Below are 23,474 nucleotides of genomic sequence, written 5' to 3'. Positions count from 1 at the left end.
TTCAATATGGTTAGATATCGAAGCCTCCCAGGCAAAGTGCACCCTTACCAGCTTGCTGTTTTTGGACAAAATGAGAACAGTTAGGGAATATTGCCACAACCCAATGATCATCAATACCGTTAAAGCATGGAGGGCAATTCGGCAGAGGGAAGGCAATATTGGCAAAACATCTTTGTTTACACCTTTAGTGGGTATGCCGGGTTTTCAACCAGGAATGATAGATTCAGGACTCAAACATTGGGCAGCTAGGGGTGTGTCTTGCTTGGGCAATTTATTTGAGGGAGACACAATGATGTCCTTTGATCAGTTTGCATGGAAATACGAGCTATCTGACAGGAACAGCTTTCAGTTTTTTCAAGTTAGGGATTTTATTGAAAATATAACACACTTTTGATTGATCCCTACAAATCTGACATGGGGGGGGAGGGACAGGGTGCTAAGTGCTAAGAGTACACTTTCAGTCAGCACTTTATATCATCAATGGGGGGGTGCCACCTCAGATGAGTTTGATTGACTCTGCAGGATGTGGGAGAGAGAGCTAGGTGTTAAGGTCTCCTCAGAGGCATGGGAAGATATTTGGGAGAATGCAAGGAAGATTTCAATTTGCAATAGGACCCATGCTTTACAGTTGAAGATTTTCTACAGGGTCCATTTGGCTCTGGACCATTTGTCAAAATTTTGCTTTTGCTTATTGAAAATCAGGGGAGCATCCATATAGGGTAAAGCAAACTGGGTATCGTCAATATGTCCCAAGTGCAAGGTTGGTACGGGCACTATTACCCATTATATCTGGTCCTGTGGTAGGCTTCAAACATACTAGAGCGCTGTGGCGGGTGCAATGGAGAGGATTTTGGGTGTAAGAGTGGAGAAGGACCCGATCTCTCTTCCTCTTGGCCTGCCCAGTGTGTTCCCTGTAGATGCGAATAAGAAAAACTTTTCAACATCCTCATGTTCTGTGCAAGAAAGAATATCGTGCTAGCTTGGGTATCTGAAAACCCCCCCGGGCCTGTCAGGTTGGCGGATGTCCCCTTGGGTTTTCTCACAAGTACGGTACACCACAAAACTGAGCATTTCTGTAAGACATGACGGCCCTTTTTGGAATACCTGGACACAGATTTGTCTGCCACACAAACGAGGGCTTTTATATAGCAGTAACAATTGTGTTTTACGTGTCCAATATCCGGGGAGGGGGAGCTGCTAACCTATGAGCGTTTTGTTCGGCCGGGCTGAGCTATTAGTATTCATTAGTTTGTTGTTGTTTATATAGTTATTTAGATAAATAGCCAGTTTGGGTTTTTTTTATTTTATACTTTTCTATATATGTGTATACATTTGTAAATGAGGCTAGGTCAGGGATTTTTTGGGGTTTTTTTGTACTATTTTGAATTGTGTGGTTTTGTACTTGTTGTAATATTTAAAAATCTATTGTTTCAATAAAAATATATTTTAAAGAAAAACAGAGGAAGTCCTATTGGGACTTTTCCTTTTTTTTTAATTGGTAATAATTTGGTTTAAACTATGTTTGGTGGCGGTTGAGATGTGTACTTTCAATTTTTAAGTTGCGATACCAAAGGATGGGTGGGGTATCTGCCCTTTTTTTTAAAAGAAATTCTTTATTCACATTGCTACCCCATGGTGTATTTTCTTTCTTTTCTGCTTGTGTTTGTGGTGCGGTTCTAGCTAGCAGGAGGGAAAATGGTTGGGATGGCTAGATGCCTACTTACAGGCAGTTTATGCCCAGTTCAGGTATTTAAACACCCGGCCTGCAGTCTTGGCAGCAGAATGGAAAGTTGGGTTTTGGGATGTGGAGTTGCTCCCTTGGGGCACGTGTGAGTTCCCCTATTCAGCGCCACTGGTGCTTTATGAGTTGGTTTGTTTGTTTTTTAGTTTTTGTTGCACATAATCTTTGATAGCTTTGTAGATTTGTTAACTGTAGTAGTTTTGGTTTATGTAGTTTTTATGTTCAATGGATCTTGTGACACTAAGGCTCAGCGATTTGTGGTTCGAGTTCCTCCTCTCTGGAATTTAAATGCTTCTGCAGAAGGTAATGGCTAATGACTGGATTAAATGGTGTACCTACAACATCAAGGGGAGTCACTAACCAATTAAGAGAAAGAGTGTACTTTTAGGTCTGAGAAAGGAGGGGGTGGGTATTGCATTGTTACAGGAGATACACTTGGATGATAGGGAGCATTTGAAACTACAGCAGAATGGCTTTGATCGGGTTTACTTTTCATCTTTTAATACCAGACATAGGGGAGCGACTATATTTGTTAGGAGGAATCTCCCATTTAAGTTACTAGAATGTGTCAAAGACACACACAGGAGGTTTGTAATTCTCAAAGCCCTGATAAATGGGGAAGAATATGGTGTTTTAAATGTTTATTGCCCTCCGGCCCATCCCCTCAGTTTCTGGGCGATGCATTCTCTAAATTGATCAGTCTGGAATCTCGGCATATCTTCACAGGGGGAGATATTAATTGCCTTATGGATCCCACAGAAGACAGGTTGCCCAAAGGCCTCCCAATACCCTCTGTACAAACTAAACAATTAGTGGATCTGTGTGTGGAGCTAGGTTTGGTGGACATCTGGAGGCGTCTCCACCGTACAGGCAGGGATTTTACATTTTTTTCCAATCCACACAGATGTCACACCAGGATTGATATTTTTCTGACCCCCGTGGCAACCCTGGACTTGGTGACATCTTGTACGATTGGTAATATTACCATGTCCGATCACGCTCCAGTGTACCTTGTGGTTAAGATTAACGACGTTACCAGTGGGTCCAAGGCACTGGCGAATGGATCCTATTATCCTCAAGGAGAATAAGTTTGTGGAGTATTTCTCTCGGGAATTTTGGGCATTCCTAGACATTAACTCAGGCTCGGTTAGTAGCCTGCCTGTCCTTTTGGAAACTTCCAAAGCCTATGCCGGAGTTAGGTTATCTCCTACTCTGCCATTAGGAAGAGGCAGAAGGGTGGCCAGCAATGTCTCCTTGAAGCACGGTTGAAGGCAGCCGAGGAGGCTTACTTTGACAGACCTTCCTTAGTCAAGCTACAGAGGATTACGGCACTGCGGTCTGCATTGAATTCCGTATTCACACAGACGGCAAAGAAGGAGCATGCTTTTGCAAAGCAAATGTTGTATGAGCATGGTGACAAGCCAGGCAAGTATCTAGCATATCTCACCAGGAAAAGGAGTGCCCCTCAGTCCATTACGGCAATTAGGGAAGGGTTTAGGAACCTAACATGTGACTCCAAAAAGATTAATGTGGCACTCCGGCAATTTTACGCTAAGTTATACCAATCTGAGGGTTGTGAGGCAGGGCGGGTCTAAATTGAGTCCTTTTTCAAGGATCTGGAGCTCCGCGGCATGAACCTCAAACAAAAGTCTTTTCTCAATGCCCCCTTATCAGAGTAAGAGATGCAGGAGGCTGTGAAGCAACTTCAAGGTGGAAAGGTGCCTGGTCCTGACGGACTTCCCAGAGAAATCTAAAAGGAATTTATAAACATATTGTCAGACCCGATGCTCAACATGATCAATGACTCATACAACTATGATCATCTCCCACCATCACTGAGAGAGGCTAGTATTTCACTTATTCTTTAAAATGGGAAGGTCCTGGAGGACTGTACTTTGTACAGGCCCATTTCACTCTTAAATGTGGACTTTAAAATCCTCTCTAACACTTTTGCGTTAAGGCTGGAGACTGTGTTACCTTCTATTGTTAAAGCAGACCAGATAGGCTTCATAAAGGGTCACAGATCCTCCAATAATGTCAGATTAGATTACTTACAGTGTGGAAACAGACCCAACAAGTCCACTCCAACCCACCGAAGCGCAACCTCCCCAGACCCAGACCCATTCCCCTACATTCACCCCTGCCCCTAACACTACGGACAATTTAGCATGGCCAATTCACCTAACCTGCACATTTTTGGACTGTGGCAGGAAACCACAGCACCCAGAGGAAACCCACGCAGACACGGGGAGAATGTGCAAACTCCACACAATCAGTCGCCTGAGGCAGGAATTGAACCCGGTTCTCTGGCGCTGTGAGGCAACAGTGCTAACCACTGTGCCACCGTGCTGCCCACGGCTGCTTAATGTAATTCAAGTGAGCCAATACAGGGACTGGTGATTTCTCTAAATTCAGAGATGGCTGAGTCGAGTGTCCGTACCTTTTTTATACTCTGGAAGGGTTTGGCTTGGGTGAAGCCTTTATAAGATGGGTAAAAGTTCTCTGCAGTGACCCTCTCGCTGCGGTCATCACCAATGGGGTACGATCACGCAATTTTAACACTTTTAAGGGCAGCTGGCAGGGCTGTCCCCTTTGGCCATTGCTGTTTACGTTGGTGATTGAACCATTGGCGGAGGCCCTTCGTAGGGATCCTCATACATCAGCTCCAGAAGTGGGGTCAAAATTATATAAGATTTCATTATACGAGGACGATGTCCTTTTTTTTTGTCAAATCCAGCCTCGCCTGATACAATGCATCAGTGTGTTTGGCACCTTTTCGGGGAACAAGATTAATTTTGGAAAATCAGAGGCTATGCCTATGGGTGGCCTTACGAAGGTGCGAGGTCTTGAGGGTGAATCTCGATTCCCATTTAAGTGGTCACGGAGGGGTTTGTGTATTTGGCCATATTCATCACTCCAGTTCTTGATCGGTTGTTCAAAGCTAATTTTGTTCAACTGTTTGACAAAATCAGACAAGACCTTCAAAGATCGGAGGCGCTTCCAATTTCGTGGTTGGGTCAGATAGCGCTTATTAAGATGAATATTCTCCCCTGTTTGTTGTACCCTATATGGATGCTCCCCCTGATTTTTGATAAGCAAACATTCAGGGGACTGAACGGCTGGTTCAGCTCTTTTATCTGGCATCGTAAGCGGCCCCTTATTAAGTTAGCTAAATTGCAATTGCCTCAGATTGAGGGGAGTGGATCTCACAGACATTAAAAGCTATCAGCCAAGCTTGCTTTTATCATATGTGAGTGATTGGGCTTGTAGGGACCCTCTTTCAATATGTTTAGATATCGAAACCTTCCAGGCAAGGTGCCCTTTTACTAGCTTGCTGTTTTTGGACAAAATAAAAACAGTTAGGAAATATTGCCATAACCCACGAGTTATCAATACTGTTAAAGCATGGAGGGCAATTTGCCAGAGGGAAGGCAATATTGGCAAAACATCTTCTCTTACACCTATAGTGGGTAAGCCAGGTTTTCAATCAGGGATGATAGATTCAGGCTTCAAATATTGGGCAGCTAGGGGTGTGCCTTGCTTTGGCAATTTATTTGAGGGAGACGCAATGATGTCCTTCGATCAGTTAGCACAGAAATACAAGCTATCTAACAGGGACCTCTTTCGTGATTTTCAAGTTAGGGATTTTATTCAAACAAAAGGCCACACTTTTGACTGATCCCTGAAAATCTGACATAGAGAGGATGGTGCTCAGTGCTAAGAGTACACTTTCAGTCAGTACTTTACATCATCAATTGGGGGGTGCCCCCTCAGATGAGTTCGATCGACTCTGCAGGGTGTGGGAGAGAAAGCTAGGTGTTGAGGTCTCCTCAGAGACACGGGAAGATATTTGGGGAAATGCAAGAAAGATACCAATTTGCAATGGGACCCATGCTTTACAGTTGAAGATTCTCCATAGGGTCCACTTGGCTCTGGATCATTTGTCAAAATTTAAATCAGGGGTATCTTCAACATGTCCCAAATGCAAGGTTGGCACAGGCACTCTTACCCATTGTCTCTGGTCCTGTGGTAGGCTTCAAACATACTGGAGCGCTGTGGCAGGTGCAATGGAGAGGATTTTGGGTGTAAAGGTGGAGAAGGACCCGATCTCTCTTCTTCTTGGCCTACCCACTGTGTTCCCTGTAGTTGCGCATAGGAAAAAACTTTTCAACATCCTCATGTTCTGTGCAAGAAAGAATATCTTGCTAGGTTGGGTATCTGAAAACCCCCCCGGGCCTGTCAGGTTGGCGGATGATTGTTTTGGAGCATATCCCCTTGGGTTTTCTCACCAGTATGGGACAGCACGAAACTGAGCATTTCAAGAAGACATGACGGCCCTTTTTGGAAGACCTGGACACAGATTTGTCTGCCACACAAATGAGGGCTTTTATATAGCCGTAACAATTGTGTTTTACGTGTCCAATATCCGGGGAGGGGGAGCTGCTAACATATTAGTTTGGCTCAGTTGAGTTATTCCTATTCATCAGTTTGTTGTTGGTTATTGTTTATATAGATAAATAGTTAGTTGGGTTTATTTAATATATATTTTTCAATATATATTTATACATTTGTACATGCGGGTAGGTTGGGTATTTGTTACTCTTTTTTTGTGTTCTTTCTTTGCATTGTTTTGAATTGTATTGTTTTGTATTTGTTGTAATATTTTAAAAATTTAGTTTTCAATAAAAATATTTAAAAACAATTCAACTCTCCTTTTGACACTGCCGAATCACTAACCTGTAAGAAATCCACACCAACCCCTCTATCCACAAGCCTGCCATCTTAGAATTGAGTGCTAGTTGCTCAGATAGATGTACAGCTAATGGTAGGTAACATTCTGAAGCTACACTGACTGAATTGCCAGCAGTGAACCCAATCTGGTCGCCCTGTTACAGGCGGGATATTATCAAGATGGAAAGGGTTCAGAAGGGATTTACCAGGATGTTGCTGGACTTGAGTTTTAAAGAAAGGCTGGATAGGTTGGGGCCTGTTTCACTGGAGAATAGGAGGTTGAGGGGTAACTTTATAGAGATTGATAAAATCATGAGGAGTACATATAGGGTTAATGGTAGCTGTCGTTTTCCTAGGGTGGGGTATTTCAAGACTCGGGGACACATTCTTAAGGTAAAAGAGATTTTATAAAAGACATGAGGGGCAAATGTTTTTACACAGATGGTGGTTCGCGTGTGGACTGAACCTCTTCAGGATCTGGGTACAATTACAATGTTTAAAAGATCCTTGGATAAGTAATGAATAGGAAAGGTTTGGGAGGATAGGGGCCAAGACCAGGTAGGTGGGGCTAGTTTAGTTTGGGATTATGTTCTGCATGTACTGATTGAACTGAAGGGTGTGAAAAAGGTGGCATTGAAAAAGCACAACAGGTCAGAAATCATCCGAGGAGCAGGAAAGTCGACGTTTCAGACACACACTCTTCATCAGGAAGGCTCATTTTCTCCTGGTTGAACTGAAGGGTCTTTTTTTGGTGCTGTATGACAAAGGCATCGCAGATTGTTGTGATATTTTGAGGTTGTGTGTGATGGAATATTCTCCACTTTCCTGAAAGCATGTGGCTGCAACAACACCTTAGAGACTGGATACATTCCAGGATTAAGCAGCCATATTGATTGGTACCCCAGACACCACCTTCACCATTCACTCCAACTACTGGCAGCACATAGTGGCAGTACTGTGTACTATCAACATGATGAAGCTGCTGCCACACACCATATTAGGTCTAGCATCACCTACCAAATCTTCACCCTCTCTTATTGGTGTAAAACAAAGTTAAAAATCACACAACACCAGGTTATAGTCCAACAGGTTTAATTGGAAGCACACTAGCTTCGGAGCGACGCTCCTTCATCAGGTGGTAGCACTATCACCTGATGAAGGAGCGGTGCTCTGAAAGCTAATGTGCTTCCAATTAAACCTGTTGGACTATAACCTGGTGTTGTGTGATTTTTAACTTTGTACATCCCAGTCAAACACCGGCATCTCCAAATCATGGTATAAACAGTTTGCCTGAAAGGATTAACCCTGAAGTCTTTGTCTTTTATGCTTTTCAGGATATCTATGACTGTTAGGGAGGGGCTAGTAATTTCTAGTTGTCTGTTGTGGTTGTTCTATTTTGAAAATCTTATCTCTGTTGTTGAAGGTCAGTCATCTCAGCTCCAGGACATCTCTGCAGAAGTTCCTCACGGTAGTATCTGAGTTTCAACTAGCTTCAGCTGCTTCATCAATGACCTTCCCTCCATTATAAAGCCACAAGCAGGGATGTTTGTCGATGATTGCACAACTTTCAGTGCTATTTGCAACTCCTCAGATACTGAAGCAGTCCATGTCCAAATACAGCAAGACCTGGGCAATATTCAGGCTTGAACTGAAGAGTGGTAAGTAACATTCGTGCCACACAAATATCAGGCAAACACCACCTCCAACAAAAGAGAATGTAACTATTGTCCATTGTCACCTCACTGAATTTCCCCACTATCAACATCTAGGGGATTACCATTAACCATAAAAGGAAGTTGACCAGCCATATAAACATTGTGGCTATAAGTGCAAGTCAGAGTTTAGGAATCCTGAAACAAGTAAGTTATCCTCCTGACTCCTGAAAGCCTGTCCCTCATCCACAAGGCATCAGTCAGGGGAATGATGGACCATCCCCACTTACATGGATGGGTGTAGCTACAATAACACTCAAGAAGCTTGGTACCATTCAGAACAAAGCAGTCCATTTGATTGGCACACATATCCACTTCCTTTACCACTGAAGCGCAATAGAAGGAGTGTGTACTATCCACAAGATGCACTATAGAAATTCAGCAAGGCTCCATAGACAGTCCCTTCCAAATGCATTACCACGGTCATCTAGAAGTACAACAGAAGTAGATACATGGGCACACCACAACCTATATCATTGTTCCTTCAGTGTTACTGGATCAAATTTCCCTTCCTAATATCTCTGTAAATGTGGCTGTACTAAGCAGACTGCAAAGGTTTGAGAAGGCAGCTCACCACCACGTTCTCAGTGGACACCTAGGGATGGGCAATAAACGCTGCCCCATCCAACAGGTCCTACAGTGTTGGCTGCTGATGTACTCCCACTTTCCAGTGGGGTTTCCAAGCAGTCATTGTCCACAAAAAAGTAATCTCAAGCTGAAGTAAGTGTGGAAGTGATACTGCCAATGAGAGAAAGAGAAAGGGGCCAGTAAAGGGGTTAAAGAGAATTACCTACCCTGGACCAGTAAGGCAGTTTTAATATCCTCCTCTCTGAAACTGCCCTCCTTGTGCTTTACATCCATCTTTTCATCAACCAAATGTGTTTCAGGCGATAGTGTTGAATAGTTCCTTTATTGTTCTAATAGCAGTAGATGATAGAGCTGAAACAAGTAATAAACATTGGCTGGAAGTCACAGATAAGTGACATAACTTTCAGCCAAATTGATCAATGACTTTGGCCTGGCTGCAGTTTGTTCCCATTTAAATTGAAATTGATATTTGGTACGGTTGCTATAAATTTGCTGTGCTTTTCCCATGAAAGTTGATTGCAGATTATAACTTGTAAATTATATGTACACCATAGTTTTCACAAATTGAAGTTTCTCCGGGGAATATATCAAACTTTTGTCAATTCTCTCCCTCATTGTTAATTTCTTCCCTTCCACCATGTAATTTAAACCCAGCTGACCTCCATTTTATAACCAGTCCCACGACTGTGTGTGTGTCAGACTCTACCACTCGTTTTGAATCTTCTTTGGAGTAGGTAGCTGTTTTCCATAAGAAGCTTGTTTGGTGCAGGAGTTTACAATCACTGACTGCTCATCTATGAATTCCTTGTTTTGTCTATGCAGCATAAAACCACCATCAATCTGCAAACTCATTCAGAGGCCTCTCTGAGTTTGCCAACTCTGATAGGGTATGATTCTGGAGGTTTGATCAGATGACCTCCTCCCTCCAGATGTCCCAGGCTTGCCCTACAAGCTGTCCAACATGACTATTCTCATGGGCAATGAGGGATTTCACGTACCTCATTACCTGACTCGCTGACAATCAAACAGCTTTTCCTTTCCCAATTCCAACTAATGAACAAAAGCATTAAATAATTTTGTTCTTAATACCCATTTTTCTCCTGGATTTCTCCTATTCATATACTAGAAACATAGAATTATTGAATAAAGTTTGGGGTGGCTCAGTGGTTAGCACTGCTGCCTCATAGTGCTAGGGACCTGATTCCAATTCCCATCTCATGTGACTATCTGTGTGGAGTTTGCACATTCTCCCTGTGTCTGCGTGGGTTTCCTCCGGGTGCTCCAGTTTCCTCCCACAGTCCAAAGATGTGCAGGTCAGGTGAATTGGCTATGCTAAATTGCCCATAGTGTTACATGCATTAGTCAGGGGTAAATATAGGGTAGAGGAATGGGGCTGGGTGAGTTCCCCTTTGAAGGGTCAGTGTGGACATTTTGGGCCAAATGGCTTGTTTCTTCACTGTAGGTAATCTAATCTAAAGCATCACACAGGAGGCCATTTGGCACAGTGCACCTGTCCCTTGCTTTTTGGCACAGCAACTCAATTCGTTAACTTCTCCTGCTAATTCACAATTGGCCTTCAATCAAATTTGCTTCGATCATCTCTTCCAGCAGTGCATATCAAATGACAACAGTTCACTATGTAAAACAATGTTTCCTTCATAGAATCCCTACTGTGGAAGCAGGACATTTGGCCCGTCCAGTCCATACCGCCCATCAGAACAACATCCCACCAAGACCCAATTGCTACCCTAATTCCTGGATTTCCTGTGACTAATCCACATTGCCGACACATCCCTGGACACTTTAGCGTGGCCAATCTGCACATCTTTGGACTGTAGGAGGAAAGCAGAGCAAACCCATGCCGACACGGGGAGATAATGCAAACTCCACACAGGCAGTTATGCAAGACCAGAATTGAAACCAGGTCCCTGGCGCTGTGAGGCAGCAGTGCTAACCACTGAGTCACCATATTACCCTGCATTTCTTTCTTAAATGCATGTCTTCTGCTTATCAATTCTTCTTCAGATAGAAATACTTTTTCCTTACTCAGTCTATCAAGGGTAGAAGAGAAGTGGCAAGATTTCAGGGGATTCTACATCTTGAGACCTAGGTAGGTGAAGGCACGGCCACCGACAGTGAAATGGTTAAAGTCAGGAATGCTCATGAGACCAGAATTACATGATATCTAGAGTGCTTGAGGAGCTGGAAGAGAGAACATGGATAGGGAAAGGGATGAGGCCATGAGGAGAATTAATGAGAATTTTAGAATTGAACAATTGCTTTAGCCAGGAGTCACTGGAGGTCACTGAGCCCAGGGATGATGAATGATTAGAACTTAGTGTATAATGGAAAATGAACAGCAGAGTTTTTAATGACCTCAAATTTACAGAGGAGAGTGGCCAGTCCTGCTTTTACAACCAGTAAAGGCATGGATGAAGGTTTTAGGAGCCGATCAGTTAAGACAGAGACAGAGCCAGGGGTCTCACATGGCGATTGCACAGAGAAGATAAAGATGCCATCTTCTCTTGACTTTACCAACCAATTTGGGTGGCACGGTGGCACAGTGGTTAGCACTGCTGCCTCACAGCGCAAGAGACCCAGGTTCAATTCCGGCCTCAGGCAACTATCTGTGTAGAATTTGCATATTCTCCCCGTGTCTGCGCGGGTTTCCTCCGGGTGCTCCGGTTTTCTCCCACAATCCAAAAATGTACAGGTTAGGTGAATTGGCCTTGTTAAATTGCCCATAGTGTTAGGTGAAGGGGTAAATGTAGGGGAATGGGTCTGCTTGGGTTGCTCTTCGGAGGGTCGGTATGAACTTGTTGGGCAAAAGGGCCTGTTTCCACACAGTAAGTAATCTAATCTAACATGACCAATACTGAATCCCAAACCCATTAGCATCCTTGGTGTTGTCACTGAGCAGAAATCTAACTGGCATGGCAGTGTGACCATGAGAACATTTCTGAGGCTGGGAATTCTATGCTGAATAACCTACCTCATCAATTACTCCAAGCCCCTGCACCATCTACTAGACACAAGTCAGCACTGCTATGGAACAGTCTCCACTTGCCTGGATAAGTGTACCTCCAACAACTGTCAAAAAACTTAACATCATCCAGGACAAAGACGTCCACTTGATTGGCACAATATCCATCACCTTCAGCAATCACTCCTTTCAGACAGAGTAACAATACTGTATTGTGAACCATATTGCACTGAAACAGTCCATGTTCAAACACAACAAGATCTGGACAATATCCAGGCTTGGGCTGACAAGTGGCAAATAACATTCACACCACATAAATGCCAGGCTAACAAACGATAATCGAACCATCGCCCCTTCATATTCAATACCATCACTGAATTCCCCATCATTAACATCCTGGGGGTTACTATGGATCAGAAACTCAACTAGACTCACCACATAAAACAGTGGCTACAAACAAAGGTCAGAAGCTAGGAATACTGCGATGAGTAACTCACCTCTCGACTCCCCCAAAGCCTGTCCACCATCTAGAAGGCACAAGTCAGGAGTGTGATGGAATACTCCCCACTTGCCTGGATGGGTGCAGCTCCAATAATACTCAAGAAACTTAACACCATCCAGGATGAAGCAGCCCACTTGATTGACACCACATCCACAAGTATGCACTCCATCTATCACCAATGTTCAATAGCATCAGTGTGTACTATCTACAAGATGCACTGCAGACATTCACCAAGGATCCTCAGATAGCACCTTCCAAACCCACGACCACTTCCATGTAGAAGGACAAGGGCAGCAAATATATGGGAACACTACCACCTTCAAATTCCCCTCCAAGCCACACACCATCCTGACGTGGAAATATATCACCATTCTTTCACTGTCGCTGGGGCAAAATCTTGGAATTCCCTCCCTAAGGACATTGTAGATCAATTTACAGCAGATGGACTGCATTGGTTCCAGAAAGCAGCTCAGTACCACCTTCTCATGGGCAACTAGGGACAGGCAATAAATGCTGGCCAGACAGTGACGTCCAGATCCCATAAAAATAAACTTAGAAATCTTTATGAGATGCACCACAGCAACTTCCCAAGACTTCTTTGACACCAGCTTCAAAACCCATGATTTCTCCCTCTGAGAAAAAGACAGACAAGAGATACAGGGAACATTTCCAGCTGCAAGTTCAGCATCTTAACTTGGAACCATAACAACTCTCCAGGTCAAAAATCCTGGTACTCTCCAAAACTGTACAAAGGGCTTACATTCACTATATAGACTGTGACAATACAAGAAATACCATCCTCTCAAGGACAATTAGAGATGGGTAATAATTGTGGGCATTTCAAGTGACACCAACAAATAATAAATTTTGAAAAGCTCTTCTAGGGACACCTAAGGTATCTGTTAAAACTCAGCTCTCTTGACACCTAATTTAATGTATATTTTGCTCATCTGCTGAACTACTCATTTGCTAATTGTAAATTAAATTAAATATGGAAATTAAATTTGCAAGAATTCTGTTTCCAAAGTATCTTGAGTTGTCAAGCAACATAGGAGCTAATATTGAGAAGCTGTGACACTTGAAATCTGGCCCTTAATAAATGAAATGTAGAAGTTGCAACATGGACACGTGGGCTGAATGGCCTGTTTCCATTGCTGCTGAGCATACACTAATGCTAACTCTCTACATGAATAGCAGTCTTAATTCCAGAAGGAGTGGTTGCTATGAATAATACAAATGCACTTAAGGAGAAACAAGACAAACAGTGGTGGGGGAGGGGGGTGATGGGGAAGGGAATAGTTACTAATCATAGACTTGGATCGGAAAAGAACCATAAATATTGGCATGGACTGGATGTGTCGATTGGTTATTTAGCACAAAAACAAGCCAATGTATGCCTCTGCAGCCTGACATGGCAAACAGCCTGGTTAAGCCTCAGACATTACCAGGAAGAGGGAAGGATTCAATGGCTAGGAAACAACTTTTGAGACAGCATCTCAAGTCAATGGCTTTGATCTTCCCAATATTGCACAACAGGAAATTTCCACTGATCCAGCACCTGAACTCAGAAAAGCCATTTGAGAATTGGGAGATGACAGAGGGACTGAGAAAGGGAGAGAGATTGGTGAGATAGGACTCAGTGTGATTAGTGTACCCGTGGAACTTGGCACACTATCTTCTAATAACTTCATTAAAAGATGGTGAAATCAAAGGACCACCTTTGGTAGTAGACCACTCCATGGAAATGACAGTCTGGATCCTGTGCTTAATTCTCTGAATTCAAAATCTCTAACTCAGAAACAGGACCGAGCCATTACTGACAAAAGTTGCTGATGCAAGCTTCCAGAAGAAAATGGTTTCAACCACAGAATATGATCTTACAAATATTCATTAAGAATCATAGCTTCCTAAGCAATAAAGCAAGGACTTCATTCACTCACCTTAATCCATTGATGCTGTATATCATCATCAGCTGCTTCCATTTCATTGACTAAACATCTACAAAGATGACTAATCCCATGACCTGCTCCTGATGATGTGTTGTCCCACCTCGGAAAACAAAGCCATCAATATGCCTTCGCTGCCTCGACAAAAGACATTGAATCATAGCTGATCTGTTGGCTGACATTATAAATCCTTGGAAAATAATAAAATGAGTCGATAAAGAATGTAACAGGCTATTTAAAGTGTGCTGATGTCATGAAAAACATCAAGCCAAGATGCCAGCTGACTTATTCTGTAATGTCTCACAGTTTGATTAATTCTGAATGGTATGGTGTATGAAGGAATCCTCATATAAATGTGTCACTCATAGATAAAATTGGAAATTCAATAAATTATAGACTTATAGCCACTAGTGTAAGTCATCAGAAAAGGAAAGTGGTTGATAAAATCCTGGTTTTGCCTCAACTGTAATGTTGTGTTCAACTCCTGGCACAACACTGCAGGAAAAGCTGGGAGAGGGTGCAGAAAAATATTATGAAACGGAGTTGAGAGACTTCAGATGCACTGATAGGTAGGAGAAATGGGTTTTCTCACAAGAGAAGAGAAAATTCACAGGGGTTTGGGTAGAAGTGTTCAAAATCAGGCTGAGTCTTAATAAAGATAGTGAATTTTCTCCATTAGCTGAAGGACCAAAATCGGGCTGTCTCTGATTTAAGGTGATAAGCAAACAAATCAAAAGTAAAAGGAGGAAAAAGAAATGGTTGTGCTGTGAGTGGCTAGGATCTGGAATGCACTGCCTAAGGTGCATTAGAGGATGATTCAATTATGGCTTTCGAAGGAAAACTGGATAATTGCCTAATTAGGCATAACTGTCAGGGTGCGGTGGTAATGCTAAAAAGAGAAATTACTGGAAAAACTCAGCAGACCTGGCAGCATCTGTGGACAGAAAGCTGGATTAATGTTTTGGCTCTAGCGACCATTTTTCAGAACAGGGTAACGTTCTGAAGAAAGGTCACTAGACCTGAAACAGTAACTCTGCTTTCTCTCCACAGATGCTGCTGGATCTACTGAGTTTTTCTTGGTAATTTTTGCTTTCTTTTCCAACTTCCAATATCCATAGTCCTTCATTTTATTTTTGTGGGGGTAGTGTCCCTGTCTCTGAACCAGGAGGACCATGTTCGGGTCAAATCTATTACAGAGCTGTGCAATAATATATCTGAGCAGGTTGATGAGAAAATATCTAATTGTTGGAGTGATAGGGAAAAGGCCAGAACGGAACTGGAGCAAACACAACAACCACATGCACTCCATTTGTGTTTAACCATCTGTTACTTATTTGATTAGATCAGAGGAAAGGTTCATTGTGTTTTCAGAATCCTATTAGCAATGTTGGGCCAAACTTGATAACCTGCTCACTCCATTGCATTGTTAATATCTTCTTGCATTGCTACTCTCTGTGGCTTTGTTAAGAGAAATGTTGTCTAAGTTGTCAGCACACACCCACCTGTGAGTCAGGAAGTTATGTTTTTAAGACTCCACTCTGACATAAATATAAAATTTCAGTTTGCATTTCTGCACAGAACAGAGGGGGTGCTGCAATATTATAAGTGGTGTGATGTTAAACCAGAGACCTGGCTCTCGATGTTTTCCAAGTGCCTGTTCTCACTACAACATTAATGTCGCATCAGGATCAAGCACAGTGGCTTTGTGCCAACACCTCAAATGCATAAACGCAGCACAAAAATCATTGGGAGTACAGTGTTCCTAACTCTGGCTGAAAATTGTTACATAGCCTCCCACCAGCTCATCAGAACACTCCTATCATTGATTAGCCAACATGCTCATACCAGAGTGCACCACCTTCCTGAACGAAGTGGAAAATAAGTAGATACCTGATTGAATGATTCTTCAATCTCAGTCAAGTAACCTTTCTCCTTCCTCCCCACCCTTAAATAACTTATAAACAAAAGTCTTCACATGCAAGGTTAAAAATCCATAATTTTGTCAATGGTGTCATCATTTTCTCCCTTGGTTGTCCACAGAGAGTCCCAGATTTAATTCCAGAACTGTTCTGGAAAATCAGGAGCTTCCTTGACCAGGAAAATGTATATGAGGACCTCTGTACTCAGTGGCAGGAATGGGCTCCTCTCCATAATGGTTTTACACCAGAAACCTCTCTCCCTACTATATACTAAATGCTACAATGGCCTTTGCTGTCAGCCGCTGCTAAAATGATTAATGCTTCTGCTGTGATCTCCAAATGCCTCTTACTTTGTGAATTATTCATGCCAAAAGATGCCAGCAAAAATATCCAAAATGCTTGTGCTTACAACTTGCAATCTATCTCTATTTAAATGGTCATTCTGTATAGCTCTTGTATTTTGCATGAATACAATTAACTTTGTGCAAGTTCTATCACTGATCTAAAACGCAGCATGTAAATTAAGTAGACCTCTCCTTTGCGCAGAATGAGCCCACACAAGAATACTTCATCAAATCGAAAAGAATAATTATTCTGACTAAGCCATCTTCCATTCTCTATAACTGAATGACTTGAGGTGCAAATTGGAATGAAGTGCTAATGAAACAGCAGAAAACGTAAACAGGATAAATATCAGCCCATTTGCTAGCCCAAGAAGCATAGGGATGCCAAGTTTTACAGTCAATGTGAACACTTGATCAGGCTGAGAATTCTGGAGATTCTGCATTTTCTGTGAGACTTCGATCTGAGTCTTTAGTTACTTTATTGCTAAAGAACATCTGCAGGTTCACGTCAATGTACTTCAGTCCCTAGCCACCATGTGAACCAATTTTAAAAATTAAACTTATGATCTAGGCAAGAACTTTCGACAGCTGATTGGAGACAGATGTTCACAGGTAAAGGGAAGGCTGGAAAATGGGAAGCCTTCAGAAATGAGATAACAAGAATCCAGAGAAAGTATATTCCTGTCAGGGTGAAAGGGAAGGCTGGTAGGTATAGGGAATGCTGGATGACTACAGAAATTGAGGGTTTGGTGAAGAAAAAGAAGGAAGCATATGTCAGGTATAGACAGGATAGATCAAGTGAATCCTTAGAAGAGTATAAAGAAAGTAGGAGTTTACTTAAGAGGGGAATCAGGAGGGCTAAACGGGGACATGAGATAGCTTTGGCAAATAGAATTAAGGAGGATCCAAAGGGTTTTTACAAATATATTAAGGACAAAAGGGTAACTAGGGAGAGAATAGGGTCGATCAAAGATCAGCAAGGCGGCCTTTGTGTGGAGCCACAGAAAATGGGTGAGATACTAAATGAATATTTTGCATCAGTATTTACTGTGGAAAAGGATATGGAAGATATAGAATGTAGGGAAATAGATGGTGACATCTTGCAAAATGTCCAGATTACAGAGGAGGAAGTGCTGGATGTCTTGAAATGGTTAAAAGTGGATAAATCCCTACGACTTGATCAGGCGTACCCGAGAACTCTGTGGGAAGCTAGAGAAGTGATTGCTGAGATATTTGTATCATCGATAGTCACAGGTGAGGTGCCGGAAGACTGGAGGTTGGCAAACGTGGTGCCACTGTTTAAGAAGGGCGGTAAAGACAAGCCAGGGAACTATAGACTGGTGAGCCTGACCTCGGTTGTGGGCAAGTTGTTGGAGGGAATTCTGAGGGACAGGATGTACATGTATTTGGAAAGGCAAGGACTAATTAGGGAGAGTCAACATGGCTTTGTGCATGGGAAATCATGTCTCACAAACTTGATTGAGTTTTTTGATGAAGTGACAAAGAAGGTTGATGAGGGCAGAGCAGTTGATGTGATCTACATGGACTTCAGTAAGGCGTTCGACAAGGCTCCCCATGGGAGAATGATTAGCAAGGTTAGATCTCACGGAATACAGGGAGAACTAGCCATTTGGATACAGAACTGGCTCAAAGGTAGAAGACAGAGGGTGGTGGTGGAGGGTTATTTTTCAGACTGGAGGCCTGTGACCAGTGGAGTGCCACAAGGATCGGTGCTGGGTCCTCGACATTTTGTCATTTACATAAATGATTTGGATGCGAGCATAAGAGGTACAGTTAGTAAGTTTGCAGATAACACCAAAATTGGAGGTGTAGTGGACAGAGAAGAGGGTTACCTCAGATTACAACAGGATCTGGACCAGATGGGCCAATGGGCTGAGAAGTGGCAGATGGTGTTTAATTTAGATAAATGCGAGGTGCTGCATTTTGGGAAAGCAAATCTTAGCAGGACTTATACACTTAATGGTAAGGTTCTAGGGAGTGTTGCTGAACAAAGAGACCTTAGAGTGCAGGTTCATAGCTCCTTGAAAGTGAAATCGCAGGTAGATAGGATAGTGAAGAAGGCGTTTGGTATGCTTTCCTTTATTGGTCAGAGTATTGAGTACAGGAGTTGGGAGGTCATGTTGTGGCTATACAGGACATTGGTTAGGCCATTGTTGGAACATTGCATGCAATTCTGGTCTCCTTCCTATCGGAAAGATGTTGTGAAACTTGAAAGGGTTCAGAAAAGATTTACAAGAATGTTGCCAGGGTTGGAGAATTTGAGCTACAGGGAGAAGCTGAACAGGCTGGGGCTGTTTTCCCTGGAGTGTCGGAGGCTGAGGGGTGACCCTATAGCGGTTTACAAAATTATGAGAGGCATGGATAGGATAAATAGTCAAAGTCTTTTCCCTGGGGTCGGGGAGTCCAGAACTAGAGGGCATAGATTTAGGGTGAGAGGGGAAAGATATAAAAGAGACCTATGGGGCAATATTTTCACGCAGAGGGTGGTACGTGTATGGAATGAGCTGCCAGAGGATGTGGTGGAGGCTGGTACAATTGCAACATTTAAGAGGCATTATGAATGGGTATATGAGTAGGAAGGGTTTGGTGGGATATGGTCCGGGTGCTGGCAGGTGGGACTAGGTTGGGTTGGGATATCTGGTCTGCATGGACGGGTTGGACCGAAGGGCCTGTTTCCATGCTGTACATCTCTATGACTCTATGACTCTATCTATCAAGCCAAGTTTTAGTCTGGCACTTTACTTGTCTCATGTTGACATCAGCTGGAACGGTAATAATAATAAAAATAATAACAACCTTTGACAATTTGGATCTGATACAGGGGTTCTGAGTGATGGTGGTTGTGTTGAGAGATGTGATGGGATTGGATGAGAAGTGTAGCAAGATTCACCTGAACATCAGGAGCAGCTCGTACCATCTTTCAAGCTTTCCACAGGTACCGAGGCCAGGTTCTCGTTCAGCATCAGCGAACTGTCAATTGACAGGGATTAATGCCAAAACTCGATTCATTAACATTCAGCATCCCACCTTAACAATCTCCCCTCTTGTCCTGAGTGACTTCCATATGGGAATCCAAGCACCAACATTTCAGTGTGTGTACTATGGGAACCCCAGCCACATATAACTTATGTCCACAGAAGATTGTATCTGCGCCAGCTTCTCAGAGCTCTCAGGGCACATCTCCAATCCACTTACAGGATGTTACGCATTGCAATGCTTTACCTCGGACTCTCATTGTAATGCTGCAGCAAAGGCACTGTGTGCACAATGATACACACCACACCCAACTCATGGAGAAGACCAGGTTGTACCTTTGGGTTTTTTGTTCACTGTCATGACACTCACTCACTTGGAGCTGATCTGGTTGCTCACAACATCCCTTCCTTGCATTGCCCTGCCTTGCCTTTTTGTATTTGTCCTCTCAACCAGATATACCAGGTTCATATTACTGCTGTATCATTTAGTGCAGACATAAAAGCTGGCACAAAGCCAGGAAGCTTGTCATAGTTGGCAATAGGCCTCAGTCAGATCAAGGGGGGATAGCCTTTGCTCAAGGGGTCCAGGCACAGTTAGATAAGGGCAGCCTCTGATACCTGTTCATGTCCTACCCAGGGCAGTCACGCCAGGATGCTCTCCCCATAAGGAGGTGAGGGCCCAAATGTTGGGCAACCCACCACTGGCCTTGACTCCTTCTGCACTATTGTAAGGTGTTTTCCTCCTGGAATGAGACAGTAGCAGGTATTACCAGAAGACAGAATTTATAACTGTTGATTCAGGTGGGAGAGGTGGCCTGAAAGAGTAAGTAAGCAGTGCAGAGGGCATGTAGGGTTAGCGGTATCAGAGATTGGAGTGACCAGAGAAAACGTTGCAAGTATGAGTGGTAGAGCATGGGTCCTGGATAGGAGATGCGTGCAGTTGCAAAGGTAGAGATATCAGAGAGAAGATGATGGCTGGTAATTTTGGTGGAGTGATGAAGGGCATGACTTTCTTGCTGAATTTCTGGGCATTTCTTCAGGCAGCTAAAACATTTTTAACCCGGTGCCAACCTTGGACCAGGTTGGCATGGTCTGTTCACATGACCTCCGCCACTGATACTGGAGGAGAGGAGAAAGTCCTATCAGCGCATGTTCCTTTCAGCGGGGCTTCAGGACCGTGTCTGCAAGCAAGGGGTGGATGGGACATTGATTTCTCCCATCTGCAGCCCTCACTTTCTCTCATTGATTTCTCCCTGTCCATCATGTGCAGAGTAATTGTCAGTACCCGTACAGGGCAGATCCAGACTTGCCCAGGTGCCCAATGGCCCTATAAAAATGGTGCAGGCGCAAGGAATGTGGTGAATTCCAGGACATCTGCTGAGTGGTGAGTTGTGGTAAGATGGGGCAGAAATCAGACATGAGAGATGCCATAAGGGAGTCGAAAGTAAAAACCCTCGCAGCAAAAAACCACCCAAGAAGCTCAGCATAGTTGGATTTAGCGAGAAAAATATGTGATTCAGATAGCTCTGGGAAAGTGAAGAGCAGGCAGGGATGAGTGGGAAGGGTAAGAAGGGCTGTCTGCAGGAGGCATTATCCATCTGGATTGTCGGAGACTGCACTGGAGAACTTAAAGGGGCTATAAGTTGATAAATCCCCAGGATCTGATCATAGAATTCCTACAGAGCAGAATTCTGTCCATCAGGTCGGCGCCAACTCTCTGAAGAGCACCCCATCCAAAGCCACCCCAACCCTGTAACCCAGCATTTCCCATGGCTAATCCACCTAGCATGCACATCCCTGGACACTATGGACAATTTAACTTGGTCAATGCACCTAGCCTATACATCTTTGGATTGTGGGAGGAAACCAGACACCCAGAAGAAACCCACATAGACATATGGAGAATGTGCAAACTCCACACAAACAGTCACCAGGGGCTGGAATCGAACCCGGGTCCTTTGCACTATAAGGCAGCAATGCTAATCACTGAGCCATCGTGCCACCATGATGGTCTACCTCACAGATTGTTGAAGGAGATGGCTATAGGAGATAGTTGATGCTTTGGTGCTCATAAAAATAAATTGATAAAGGATATCTGATGGATGTAATACACTTAGAGATTCAAAAGGGTTTTTTATAAAGTCCCCATCAGGAGGCTAGTTACAACGATCAAACCACACAGTATAGGAGTTAATGTACAGTGTTAGATGAACAGTTTGGCAGCAGACAGAGTAGTGGGGTACTGCAAGGATCAATACTTGACCCCTCGCTTTTACAAAATGTATCAGTGATTTCGAAGTGAGGAATCATGTAATAGTTCCAAATTTGCAAATAATGCAAGGCCAGGTGGGAAAATATGTTGTGAGGAAGTTGTAAGGTGGCTTCAGGAGGATTTGAACAGCCTTATTGAATGGATATGAACATATCATATGGAATATCATGTGGAAAAATTTGAGATTATCCACTTTTGGTAGGAGAAACAGATGTGCAATGTATCTCTTAAATAATAAGAAGATGGAAAGTTTCAATCTACAGAAGGAACTAGGTATCATTGTTAATAAGTCACTGAAGACTATTGGAATGTTCAACAGCCAAATGGATGTCAATGTTACATCAGACTGAATCTTCCAAAGTCTCTTAATCTAACTTAGAGTTGAGGACTTTTTTTTGGAGGGGACCATTCCAGATAAGACCATAAAACATAGGAGTGGAAGCAAGGCCATTCGGCCCATCGAGTCCACTCCGCCATTTAATCATGGCTGACGGGTGTTTCAATTCCACTTACCCGTACTGTCCCCCAGATGCCAGATAATTGTCTACTGGAAGTTTCAACTTCCCAGGTAATTACTGGAGGAGTCAGCCCCATGCTGGGCCTTATGCGCCATCTGTCTAGTTAGCCTCCAGATGAAAAACCTGGACCAGTGTTTCCTCAGCATTAGTCTCAGATTGGTTATCTCAGTGAGCTGGACAGCTGGTTTGCAATGCTACACATTCCTGCAGAGAGGGTTCAATTCCTGCACCAGCTGGGATTACTATGAAGGGCTTTTCTTCAGAACCTCTCCTCTCAACTGAAGTATGCTGCCCCTCAGGTTAAACCACCACCAGTTGTCAGTTGTCACCCTCTAATGAGAGAGCAGCCCCATCGTCTGCCAGTGACTTTACCTGAGCATCTTGCTCCTTTACTGCTGCCTGGCCTGAGCTCCATGTCTTGGGCATCTGAAAAGAGAACTGCAGGAGGGTAATGCTATGGTAAAGGGAGAGTGAGGGGGAGAAGGTAAGGAGTCAGGATTGAACAATCTGAAGCTCATATATCATAAAGTAATATGAAATGAGGGGGAAAGGGATGTGCAAAGGTAATTGCGAATGCACAAAGCAGCAGCCTCAGCTGTAATGATGGTGAGCACTATTCCATCTATTAAGTAATTGTGTTTGCGGTCTCCAGTGATGTACCATATTGGAAAAGAGACAGGTCTTTCTGAGTGTGATATATTGTGATATGGCTGCCATGACTGAACAGCTGGCAGGATGGGCTGTGGGAGACTTTCGGCCATGGTGAACACATGAGGATCAGATGAAGTTATGAAAATGAAATATAAGCTATGATTTACAACAATTATTGGTAGGTTAGTGACGTGTGTGGTGAACCAAATCTACTGATTCAGATGAAATGATATGACAGATGAAGATGAATTTGCTAAATATTTGGGCAGGGTGTTTTATGAATGCGAAAATAACTCATCCTGATACTTACATTAGATGAACACTACAGGCACCATTATAGTGTGATCCTGAGCCAAGGTTCCAACTTTGCCAATGACACCAAGATTGTCAGCATCTTAAACAGCATTGATGGGAACAAGGAATTACCAAGAAACATTTATAGATTAAGAGAGTGGACTAAACTGTGACAGAGACAGATTTCTACAAAGGTAAGTGAGGTCTAATCTATTTCAGACCTAAGTAGGGTAAATCCAATTTTCAACAGTGAGAGCAGGAACAGAAGAGGTTCAAA

This window comes from Chiloscyllium plagiosum, unplaced genomic scaffold, assembly GCF_037043375.1.
Source record: "Chiloscyllium plagiosum isolate Xiang-an unplaced genomic scaffold, Cpla_swu_hap1 HiC_scaffold_28, whole genome shotgun sequence".
Lineage (NCBI taxonomy): Eukaryota > Metazoa > Chordata > Chondrichthyes > Orectolobiformes > Hemiscylliidae > Chiloscyllium > Chiloscyllium plagiosum.
Note: the sequence above shows the minus strand (reverse complement) of the source record.